Genomic DNA, 13198 nt, shown 5'->3' on the forward strand with positions numbered 1-13198 from the left:
ATTATGGACATTTCATATAAATGGAATTATTCATATGTTTTCCAAAGCAGCTGTACTATTTTACATTCCCACTAGCAATGTATGAGGGTTCCAACTACTCTACATCCTCACCAGTATCTGTTATTACCTGCCTTTTTAAATATAGCCATTCTAGTAGTTGATAAGTAATATTCCACAGTCAACAGAAACCAAAGGAGAAAGGAGAAGATATGCCATGTGCATTGCCATGTGACAGAAAAGCTAAGGAACACTAAAGATTGCCAACCAGCCAGAAGACACTGACCCCAGGAGGAAACAAGCCTTCTGGCCCCTGAAACTATCAGCCAGTAAATTCCTGATGTCATACGAACCCACTGTATGGTATTTGTTTCAGCAGCTATGAAACTAGAACAGTCTATGAGCCATTTTGAGTTAACTTTTGTGGGTGGTATAAGGAAGGGATCCAAATTCATTTGTTGAAAAGACTATTCTTTCCCCACTGATACCCTTGTCAAAAGTCAACTGATCAAAAATGTAATGGCTTATATTTAAAATTTCACTTCTGATCCATTGATTATATGCCTATCTTTATGCCAGCACTACAATGTATTGATTAGTGCAGCTTTGTTTTAAGTATTAAAATCAGGAAGTATAAGTCCTCCTACTTTGTTCTTTATCAAGATTGTTTTGGGCTACTCTGGGTGCCTTGCATCTCCATATGAATTTTAGGGTCAGTTTGTTAACCTCTGCCAAAAAAAAAAAGGCAACTGAGATTTTAATGACCTTGTACTGCATTTATAGATAAAATTTGGGGAGTAATGCCATCTTGGCAATATTAAAATTTCTGATCCATAAACATAAATACTTTTCTATTTATTTAGATCTTTAATTTCATTCAGTAGTGTTTTGTAGTCTTCAGAGCACAATTTTTGCATTTTATTTTCTTAAAATATTCCTAGATATTTTATTTTTTGATAGTATTGTAAATGGAATTATTCTCCTAATTTTAATGTTCAGATTGTTCACTGCTAATGTATAGAAATACAATTGTTTTTATCTATTAATTTTATGTCCTATAACCTGGCTGAACTCATTTTTTAATTCTAACAGTTTTTTAGGGGAGTCCAGAGAACTTTCTATATACAAGTTCTATATACTGTCTATATATATATTTCTATATATTGTAATCTTGAATGGGGTTATTTTACTTCTTTATTTCCAATATGGATACCATTTGTTTATTTTTCTTACTTAGCAAGTGATCCTGGTTGGAACCTTCAGCGCAATGTTAAATAGAAATGGCAGGAGTGGACACCCTTGTTCCTGATTTTAGGGGGAAAGCATTCAACATTTTACCATTAAGTATAATGTTAGCTGTGGAGTTTTTGTAGACACTCTTTATCAATTTGAGTGAGTTCTTTTTTTATTCCTAGTTTGCTGAGTAAAACATTTTTATCATTAAAGGGTGTTGAATTTTGTCAACTATTTTGCATCTATTAAGATGATCATAGGGTCTTGGTCCTTTATTCTACTGATTTGGTATATTACATTAATTGAGTTTTGAATGTTAAACCAACCTTGCATTCCTGGAATAAACCCCACTTAGTCATGGTATATAATCCTTTTTATATGTTGCTGGTTTTGGTTTTCTAGTGCTTTGTTCAGGACTTTGCATCTTCATTCATAAGAGATATTTGTCTGCAGTTTTCTTTTCCTGTAATGTCTTTATCTGGTTTTGGTATCAGGTTAACACTGGTTTCATAGATGGAGTTGGGAAGTGTCTACTTCTCTTCTATTTTTTAGAAGAGTTTGAGAAGGGTTAGCATTAATTATTCTTTAAATGTTTGGTAGAATTTAGCAGTGAAGCAATCTAAGCCTGGGATATTCTTTTAGAGAAGTTAAAAATTATTAATTTAATCTCTTTATTTGTTATATGTCTATTCAATAATTTTAATCCCTTAAATCATTTCCAGCAGTTTGTGACTTTCTATGAATTTATCCATTTCATCTAAGTTATCTAATTTGTTGCCATAGAGTTTTTCCTAGTATTCCATTATAAACTTTTAATTCTGCAAGGTAAGTAGTAATTTTCATTGTTTCATTCCTGATATTAGTAATTGAGTCATCTCTCTTTTTTCTTCAGTCTAGCTAAAGGTGTCCCAATTTTTTTCTCTTTTCAATGAAATACTTTTTAGTTTTGTTGATTTTCTCTATTTTTTTTTAAAAAAATCTCTATTTCATTTTATTTCTACTCTAATCTTCCTTCCTTCTACCTGCTTTAGTTGAGTTTGTTTTTCTTTCACAATAACTTAAAGTGGAATGTTAGGTTACTGATTTGAGGTCTTTTTTAATGCAGCCATTTATACCTATAAATTTCCCTTTAATCTCTGTTTCAGCTGAGTACGTTTTGGTATGCTATGTTTTCATTTTTATTCATCTCAATGTATTTTCTAATTTCTCTTGTGATTACTTCTTTGGCATGGTAGGTTGCTTAACTTACACATATTTGTAGATTTCTCAAATTTCCTTCTGCTATTAATTTCTAATGTTATTCTATTGTGTTTGAAGAACATAATTCATATGACTTCAATACTTTTATATTTATTGAAGCTTGTTTTGGGCCCAGTATTTGGTCTAGCCTGGAGAATGCTTCAGGTATGCTCGAGAACAATATGTACTCAGTTGTTATTGAGTAAAGTGTTATATAGATTTCAGCTAGGTATAGTTGTTTTATAGTGCTGTTCAAGTATCCTATATCCTTGTTAATTTTCTGCCTCACTGTTATATAAATTATTGAAAATGGGATTACTACTTTAACTATTATTATTAAATTGTCTATTTTTCCCTTTAGTTTTGTCCTTTTTTTTTTTTTTACTGTATGATTTTTTTATTATGACCATGGTAAAGGTAAACTCAGAGGATTATTGTATATAACCCTTTTTTTTTATTAATTAACAGAAAAAAAGAAAAAAAAGAAATGAACCCAACATTTAGAAATCATACCATTCTACATATGCAATCAGTAATTCTTAACATCATCACATAGATGCATGATCATCGTTTCTTAGTACATCTGCATCGGTTTAGAAGAACTAGCAACACAACAGAAAAAGATACAGAATGTTAATATAGAGAAAAAAATAAAAGTAATAATAATAGTAAAAAAACAAAAAAAACAACAACAAAAAAAACCTATAGCTCAGATGCAGCTTCATTCAGTGTTTTAACATGATTACTTTACAATTAGGTATTATTGTGCTGTCCATTTTTGAGTTTTTGTATCTAGTCCTGTTGCACAGTCTGTATCCCTTCAGCTCCAATTACCCATTATCTTACCCTGTTTCTAACTCCTGCTGGACTCTGTTACCAATGACATATTCCAAGTTTATTCTCGAATGTCGGTTCACATCAGTGGGACCATACAGTATTTGTCTTTTAGTTTTTGGCTAGACTCACTCAGCATAATGTTCTCTAGGTCCATCCATGTTATTACATGCTTCATAAGTTTATCCTGTCTTAAAGCTGCATAATATTCCATCGTATGTATATACCACAGTTTGTTTAGCCACTCTTCTGTTGATGGACATTTTGGCTGTTTCCATCTCTTTGCAATTGTAAATAATGCTGCTATGAACATTGGTGTGCAAATGTCCGTCTGTGTCTTTGCCCTTAAGTCCTTTGAGAAGATTCCCAGCAATGGTACTGCTGGGTCGTATGGCAATTCTATATTCAGCTTTTTGAGGAACCGCCAAACTGCCTTCCACAGTGGTTGCACCATTTGACATTCCCACCAACAGTGGATAAGTGTGCCTCTTTCACCGCATCCTCTCCAGCACTTGTCATTTTCTGTTTTGTTGATAATGGCCATTCTGGTGGGTGTGAGATGATATCTCATTGTGGTTTTGATTTGCATTTCTCTAATGGCCAGGGACATTGAGCATCTCTTCATGTGCCTTTTGGTCATCTGTATTTCCTCTTCTGATAGGTGTCTGTTCAAGTCTTTTTCCCTTTTTTTTTTTTTTTTTTTTTTTTTTAAAGGAAAGACAGAGAGAAGGGAGGAAGGATAGAAGGAAGGAAGGAAGGAAGAAAGGGAAACATTTTTAAACATTTTCTTGTTTTATTGTATTCTGTTTCTCCGTTTTTGTTACATGGGCTGGGGCCGGGAATCGAACCGAGGTCCTCCGGCATAGCAGGCAAGCACTTTGCCCGCTGAGCCACCGCGGCCCGCCCTCTTTTTCCCATTTTGCAATTGGGTTGGCTATCTTTTTGTTGTTGAGTTGAACAATCTCTTTATAAATTCTGGATACTAGACCTTTATCTGATATGTCATTTCCAAATATTGTCTCCCATTGTGTAGGCTGTCTTTCTACTTTCTTGATGAAGTTCTTTGATGCACAAAAGTGTTTAATTTTGAGGAGCTCCCATTTATTTATTTCCTTCTTCAGTGCTCTTGCTTTAGGTTTAAGGTCCATAAAACCGCCTCCAATTGTAAGTTTCATAAGATATCTCCCAACATTTTCCTCTAACTGTTTTATGGTCTTAGACCTAATGTTTAGATCTTTGATTCATTTTGAGTTAACTTTTGTATAGGGTGTGAGATATGGGTCTTCTTTCATTCTTTTGCATATGGATATCCAGTTCTCTAGGCACCATTTATTGAAGAGACTGCTCTGTCCCAGGTGAGTTGGCTTGACTGCCTTATCAAAGACCAAATGTCCATAGATGAGAGGGTCTATATCTGAGCACTCTATTCGATTCCATTGGTCGATATATCTATCTTTATGCCAATACCATGCTGTTTTGACCACTGTGGCTTCATAATATGCCTTAAAGTCAGGCAGTGCAAGACCTCCAGCTTCGTTTTTTTTCCTCAAGATGTTTTTAGCAATTCGGGGCACCCTGCCCTTCCAGATAAATTTGCTTATTGGTTTTTCTATTTCTGAAAAATAAGTTGCTGGGATTTTGATTGGTATTGCATTGAATCTGTAAATCAATTTAGGTAGAATTGACATCTTAACTATATTTAGTCTTTCAATCCATGAACACGGTATGCTCTTCCATCTATTTAGGTCTTCTGTGATTTCTTTTAACAGTTTTTTGTAGTTTTCTTTATATAGTTTTTTTGTCTCTTTGGTTAAATTTATTCCTAGGTATTTTATTCTTTTAGTTGCAATTGTAAATGGGATTCGTTTCTTGATTTCCCCCTCAGCTTGTTCATTATTAGTGTATAGAAATGCTACAGATTTTTGAATGTTGATCTTGTAACCTGCTACTTTGCTGTACTCCTTTATTAGCTCTAGTAGTTTCGTTGTGGATTTTTCCGGGTTTTCGACGTATAGTATCATATCGTCTGCAAACAGTGATAGTTTTACCTCTTCCTTTCCAATTTTGATGCCTTGTATTTCTTTTTCTTGTCTAATTGCTCTGGGTAGAACCTCCAACACAATGTTGAATAATAGTGGTGATAGTGGACATCCTTGTCTTGTTCTTGATCTTAGGGGGAAAGTTTTCAATTTTTCCCCATGGAGGATGATATTAGCTGTGGGTTTTTCATATATTCCCTCTATCATTTTAAGGAAGTTCCCTTGTATTCCTATCTTTTGAAGTGTTTTCAACAGGAAAGGATGTTGAATCTTGTCAAATGCCTTCTCTGCATCAATTGAGATGATCATGTGATTTTTCTGCTTTGATTTGTTGATATGGTGTATTACATTAATTGATTTAGTTTTGTCCATTTTTGATTCGTGTGTTTTGGGGTCCTGTTGTAAGTGCTTATATGCTTGTAAGTGCTATGTCTACTAATGGATTTACCTTTTATCAATATAAAATGTCCTAAATTATCTCTAGCAACATTTTCTGTTTAAATTCTATTTAGTCTGATATTAGTATAGCTACTCCAGTTCCCTTATGGTTTCTGTTTCCATGGTATATCTTTTTTGTCTTACTTTTAACCTACTGTATATTTGAAACTAAAGTGTTTCAAAGTGGAACTTGCTTTTTATTCAGTTTGACAAACTCTGGGTTTTAACTGATTTGCTAAATCCATATACATTTAATGTTATTAGTAATATGGTTAGATTTATATGTGATATTTTACTTTTTGTTGTGTTTGTGTTTCATGTCTTTTTTATTTGTCCTCTTTATTTTTCCTTTACTGCTTTCTTTTGCATTGTTTTAGTTTCCAAGCTACCAGAATGTGATATACCAGAAGAATGGCTTTTAGAAAGAGGAATTTAATAAGTTGAAAGCTTACAGTTCAAAACCTAGAAAATGTCCAAACTAAGGCATCCAGGGAAAGAAACTTTAATTCAAGGAAGGCTGGTGGGTCAGGACTACCTCTGTCAGCTAAGTAGTCTTGTGGCTATGTTGGTCCCTTGCTCCTGGGCTCTGTTGCTTTCAGCTTCTGTTCCTGTGGGGATTCCTCACTTTGCTTCTCTGGGGCTGGCTTTCATCTCTCGGCTTCCCTTGGCGCTCTCCAGATTCTGGCTTGCTTAACATCTCATGGGAAGGCACAAGGCAATGTCTCCTGCGCTCCAGGTACCTCCAAATATCCATGTCTCTTCTCACTCTGCTGGCTCTGAAGTTTCTGTCATTTCTGACTCTCTCTATACTGTTTTCTCTTTTAAAGGATTCCAGTAAACTAATCAAGACCCACCTATAATGGGTGGAGTCACATCTCTATTTAATCAAAGCCTCACACCCACAATTGGGCACACAACATCTCCATAGAGATAATCTAATGAAAAGCTTCACACTACAGTACTGAATTAGGATTTAAAAAAAAAAAATTGGATCAGGATTAAAACATGGATTTTCGGGGGTATATAATACCTTCAAACCAGCACATGCCTTAAAAAATATATATATACTTTTGACCATTAAGCCAAATATATTTATTAAAATAAATACAAAATAGAAAACTTTTTTAGCACTAACAAGCCAAGTTTTTTTTTTACTACTTACATTTTTTCTAATAATGAAAACCTCCATGAGGAATAAATGAAACTTTACATATACATGTTCATATACCACAATCTATCTAGGGCTTCACATTCCCGAAATCAGAATTCTGCAAGCAAACATTCACTGGAATCCTATTTCTCATTTTTTTTTAACTTTTTTATTGTATAATATAACATATACACAAAGCGAAGAAAGAAAATAGCAATATTTCAAAGCATTCTTCAACAAATAGCTACAGGACAGATCTGAGTTTGTCATGGCTACCATACCATCCTCCCAGATTTTTCCTTCTAATTGCTCCAGAATATAGGAGGCTAGAAGAAATAAATATTTTTTTATCATCACAATTGACTTTTTTTTCTTTTTTATGAAAAATATCATATATATATATAAGCAATAAATTTAAAAGCACAACAATTATTTGTAGAACAGATTTCAGCATATGGTATAGGTTACAATTCCAGAATTTTAGGTTTTTACTTCTAGCTGCACTAAGACACTGGAGACTAAAAGAAATATCAATTTAATGATTCAGCAATCATATTCATATGTTAAAACCTATCTTCTCTGTATAACTCCACCATCACCTTTGATATTTCTATCTCTCTCTTTAGGGGTATGTGGGCTATGGCCATTCTAACTGTTTCATGTTGAAAGGGGCTGTCAAAAATATGGTGTAGGGAGATGGAACCATCTGATGTTCTGGAGAGGCTGGGCCCTCTAGGTTTCAGGACTTATCTGGTCCAGGGACCGTCTTGAGGTTGTAGGTTTCTGGAAAATTACCCTAGTGCGTGGAACTTTTGTAGAATCTTATATATTACCCTAGGTGTTCTTTTGGATTGGCTGGAATGGTTCTGGTTGGGGTTTGGCAAGTTATGATAGGTAGCAATGTCTAACTGAAGCTTGTTTAAGTGTGGCCTCCAGAGTAGCCTCTTGACTCTATTTGAACTCTCTCAGCCACTAATACTTTGTTACACTCCTTTTCCCCCTTTTGGTCAGGATGTAATTGTTGATCCCATGGTGGCAAGCCAGATGTAAGCGAATATTTTACAGTGTAAGATTTAAATTATTTAAATATTTTTTCATTTCTTTTCCACGGTTATTTTGTTAGTGAGTCTCTAGGGCTTACAACATACTTTTTTACTTATCAGACTCTACTTCAGCTTATACTGACTTATTTATAGTGAGATGTAGAAATGTTACTCCTATATAGTTCTAGTCCCTTTTCCTATATTTAGTGCTGTTATTGTTATACAGGTTACATTTATATGTTAACAAACCCAATAATACAGTGCTGTAATGATTACTTTATATAATTTTTTGTCTCTTAAAGGAGCTGAGATACGTAAAGAGAATAAAAATACTTGAAGAAATTATGTATTCATAAAATTTGTGACACAGACCTTCTCATTTACTATTTCTGTTTTCTTCATTTCATCCTGTGGCTTGAGTAATCTTTTGGTGTCATTATGTTATGCTATACTGCTTTGCTCCCTCCTGCCTCTCTTGCACTATTTTTATCAGATAGACTAGATTTCCACAAGTTATAGGTTCAAGAATAAAATATATATAGTTTATACAATTGCTTTTTAAATTGGTTAAGAGAAGAAATATGGACGTATCCTATCTTTTATAATTGCATTTTATCCTTTACTGGCACTCTTTGTTTCTTCAGGTGTATTGACCATGTCTGATGTCATTTACGTTCAGCCTGAATAACTTCTTTATTATTTCTTGTAAGAGGGTCTGCCATCAATGAATACTTTCAACTATAATTTATTTGGGAATGTCATTATTTTTGCCTTAAATTTTTTTTTTTTTTTAATGTGTAGGCTCTAGGAATCAAACCCAGTGCTCCTGCATGTCAGGTGAAAATTCTACCACTGAGCTACCCTTGCACCACTTATTATTATTACTTTTTTTTGCACCACCTATTTTTGTAAGTTAGTTTTGCTGGATACAATATTCCTGGCTGACAGGTTTTTTTTTCCTTTCAGCGCTTTGAATATATCACCCTACTCCCTTCAGACCTCCATTTTTTCTGAGAAGAAGTCAGATGTTAATCTTTTGGGGGTTCCCTTGCTCATGATTTAGTCATTTTTTCTTACTGATTTCAGGATTTTCTTTTTGCCTTAAGCTTTCAACATTGTCACTATAATATGTCTGAGTGTATCTTTCTTTGGTTATTCTTACTTTGAGTTCAGTGAACTTCTTGGATGTGTCAATTAAAGTTTTCTAACACATTTGGGAAGTTTTCAGTCATTTTTTTCAAATTTTTTCTTCCTCTTTCTTCCTTCTCATTGTAGTACTCCCATTAGTCATATGTGGTATGCTTAATGGTATCCCATATTTCTCTGAAGCTCTGATAATTTTTCTTCATTCTTTTTTTCTCTGTTTTTCAGACTGTATGTGATAGGCTCCAGTGTCAACTTGGTCAAGTGATGGTGCCCAGTTGTCTGGTCAAGTAAGCACTGGCCTAACCATTACTGAAAGGATATTTCATGGCTGGTTGATAAACCAGAAGGCTGATTTATTAAATCATCAGTTAGTTTGTTGCATCTGTAGCTCATTACACAATCAACTAAGGGTGTGTCTTCCACAAATAAGAGCATCCAATCAATTTGGATTTGATCCAATCATTTGAATACTTTTAAGGGATAAGAGTGAATTTTCACTGCTTCTTCAGCCAGCCAGCCTCTCCTGTGGAGTTCAAGAACCTTCATCAGAGTTGCTAACCTTGTGGCTTGTCCTACAGATTTTGGACTCTTGCATCCCCAGAGCTGAATGAGCCACTTTTATAAATCCTATATTTACAGATATCTCCTGTTGGTTGTTTCTCTAGAGAACCCAGAGTAATACATTGTACAATGTCCATTAATATGTCTTCAAGTTTCTGATTCTTTTTTCTGCCAGTTCAAATCTGTTGAGCCCCATCCATGAATTTTTCATTTTGGTTATAGTACTTTTCAATTCCAGAAATCCTTATATATATATAGATAGATATAATTTATATCTCTTTATTGATAGCTTCTACTTTATAAGATAATTTTACAATACCTCCTTTACTTTCTAATGAAGGCTCATCGGAAACGTTTGAGATTTTTGTATTTTGCATATGCTGAAGTATTTTAAACAATGGTCAATACGGTATTAATATTTTATTTTCATATGACAAGAAAGAAACATTTTTTTTCTATAACAATCTAGGTCTCTACAGAGAATTATGTGACTCTCATTTTACCCTTATTTTTAGTTCAATTAGGAAAAAAGAAAAAAGTAGTCTGCTTACATCAGGGGTCAGCAAACTATGGTCCACAGGCTAAATGCCACCAGTTTTTGTCCTGTCTACAAATTAATAATGGTTTCTAAATTTTAAAAAGTTGAAAAAAATCAAAAGAATGTTTTATGACATTAAAAAATCATATGAAATTCAAATTTTAATGTCCATAAATAATGTTTTATCAGAACATAGCCTCACTCATTTGTTTACATACTGTGTATAGCTATCTTCATACTCCAAGGGCAGCACTGAGTGGTTGTGAAAGCAACTGCATGGTCTACAAGCCCCAAAATAATTGTTATATGGTCTTTTTTTTTTATCACATGGTTGTATATTCATCATCACAATCATTTCTTAGAACATTTGCATCAATTCAGAAAAAGAATTAAAAAGAAAACAGAAAAAAACATATATACCATACTCCTTACTCCTCCCTTTCATTGATCACTAGCATTTCAATCTACTAAATTCATTTTAACATTTGTTCCCCCTATTATTTATTTATTTTTAATCCATATGTTTTACTCATCTGTCCATAAGGTAGATAAAAGGAGCATCAGACACAAGGTTTTCACAAACACACAGTCACATTGAGAAAGCTACATCATTATACAATCATCTTCAAAAACATGGCTACTGGAACACAGCTCTACATTTTCAGGCAGTTCCCTCCAGCCTGTCTGCAATGCCTTAACTAAAAAGGTGATATCTATTTAATGCATAAGAATAACCTCCAGGATACCCTCTTGACTCTGTTTGGAATGTCTCAGCCATTGACACTTTATTTTGTCTCATTTCACTCTTCCCCCTTTTAGTCGAGAAGATTTTCTCAATCCCTTGATGCTGAGTTCCAGCTCATTCCAGGATTTCTGTTCTACACTGCCAGGAAGGTCCACACCCCCTGGGAGTCATGTCCCACATAGAGAGGGGGAGGGCAGTGAGTTTGCTTATATTGGCTGAGAGAGAGTGAGAGAGCTACATCTGAGCAATGAAAGAGGTTCTCTGGGGGATGACTCTTAGGCCTAATTTTAAGTAGGCTTAGCATATCCTTTGTGGGGTTAAGTTTCATATGAACAAACCCCAAGATTGGGGGCTCAGCCTATTGCTTTAGTTGTCCCCACTGCTTGTGAGAATATCAAGAATACTCCACTTGGGGAACCTGAATATTCCCCCTTTCTCACCATTTCCCCAAGGGGACTTTGCAAATACTTTGGTATTCACTGTTCAAATCCTTTTGGGATTTATCGAGGCATCAGACAAAACTACAAAATCTCATGCCCTACTCAAGGTTCCATGTACTTATGGTGTTCAATTATGCTGTCCACATAAGTTATATTAGGAAATGCACTAGTCAAAATATAAATTTTGTACCATATAAACACTTTTTGCTTTAGTCTAATACATAAATTAAAGTTTTAAAATATTAATTACCATTTATTTTCAACATCCTGCATTATTGACATTCCTTTGTTTTTCCTCATGCAAAACATTTTTAAATTTGTACATTTAGTCAATATCATTATATACTCGAGGCATTCCTAGATTATACCATCTCAGTTGTTATTGTATATCTTTCCTTCTGATTTCATTTGTGCCCCCAGCCCTCCTCCCTCTATCATTTTCACACTCAGCTTCATTCAGTGTTCTAACATGATTGTATTACAGTTAGGTAGTATTGTGCTATCCATTTCTGAATTTTTACAATTAGTACCATTGCACAATCTGTATCCCTTCAGTTCCAATTACCTAATATCTACCCTATTTCTATCCCCTGATGACCTCTGTTCTTAATTGAAATTATCCAATTTCATTCATTAATGTTAGTTCCTATCAGTGAGACCATACAGTATTTGTTCTTTTCTTTCTGGCTAATCTCACTCAGCATAATGTCCTTAAGGTCCATCCATGCTGTTATATACCTCACAACTTTATTCTGTCTTACAGCTGCACAATATTCCATCATATGTATATACACCACAGCTTGTTTAGCCACTAGTCTTTTGATAGACATTTGGGCTGTTTCTATCTCTTGGCAGTTGTAAATAATGCTGCTATAAACATTGGTATGCAAATGTCTGTTTGTGTCTTTGCCCTCATGTCCTCTGAGTAAATATCTAGCAATGGTATTGCCAGGTCATATGGCAATTCTATACTTGCTATCTGTTCTTTACAGAAAAAGTTTGCCAACTCCTACTCTACATATTCAGTCAACTAATATCACTGAATTTGAAGTATTTACTCAAATAACACTCGAATAATAGTAAGTAGATATATCTCTACTTATAACTTAATGGGGTAAGAGAAGGACAATGTGAACGAAAAAACCTATAAAGAGAATAATAAAAATGTATAGTTAAGCAATAATCTCTATTTATGAGGGCTTTTAAAGGTATTGAAATAATTTAACAGTCTTTAATCTTTTAAGGTAATGATTCTAGCAACGTATTTTTTATTGGAATGAAAGGTTATGGGACATTATTTTGGGAAGGGAGATTGACAGATATGAAAGCACTGAAGCAATACCTGGAAGCTTTGAGTAGAAGGTTCTGCTTGACTGGGTGGGAGCCAGAGCAGGAGGACATAAGAGCATTAACACAGTTGCTTAAAACCCCGTAACTTAAAAGATAATCATTACCTTCTGCTACAGGGAGGTTATCTCTGGGCCTTTGGAATGTCAGGCCTGGTAGGAATGTGTTGGTTTGCCTGGGAGCTTTGGCCAAGAACAGTCTAACCATGTGATTTACAATGGGGTATTTGGACCATGCAGTATCAGTTCTGCCTCTAGAGGGGCCGGAGACAAAAGGCAGCCACAAAGGCAGTATGTAGTCAAGCCCCAATACAAACTCAGGACACAAGTGTCTCAGGTGAGCTTTCCTTTTTGGCAATACTTCACGCACACTGTCATACACTGTGGCCTGGAGGAGTTAATGTTGTCCATGACTCCATGGGGACAAACAAATGGAAGCTCTGTATGAT

At 34.5% G+C, this 13198-nt stretch overlaps 1 protein-coding gene across 1 annotated transcript in view; it reads right to left on the reverse strand.

Annotated features, from left to right (window-relative positions):
• SLC49A4 (solute carrier family 49 member 4) overlaps positions 1 to 13198 on the reverse strand; it is a 118400-nt gene that overhangs the window by 58420 nt on the left and 46782 nt on the right. The window lies entirely within an intron of this gene.

Source organism: Tamandua tetradactyla, chromosome 10 (assembly GCF_023851605.1).
Source record: "Tamandua tetradactyla isolate mTamTet1 chromosome 10, mTamTet1.pri, whole genome shotgun sequence".
Classification (NCBI taxonomy): domain Eukaryota; kingdom Metazoa; phylum Chordata; class Mammalia; order Pilosa; family Myrmecophagidae; genus Tamandua; species Tamandua tetradactyla.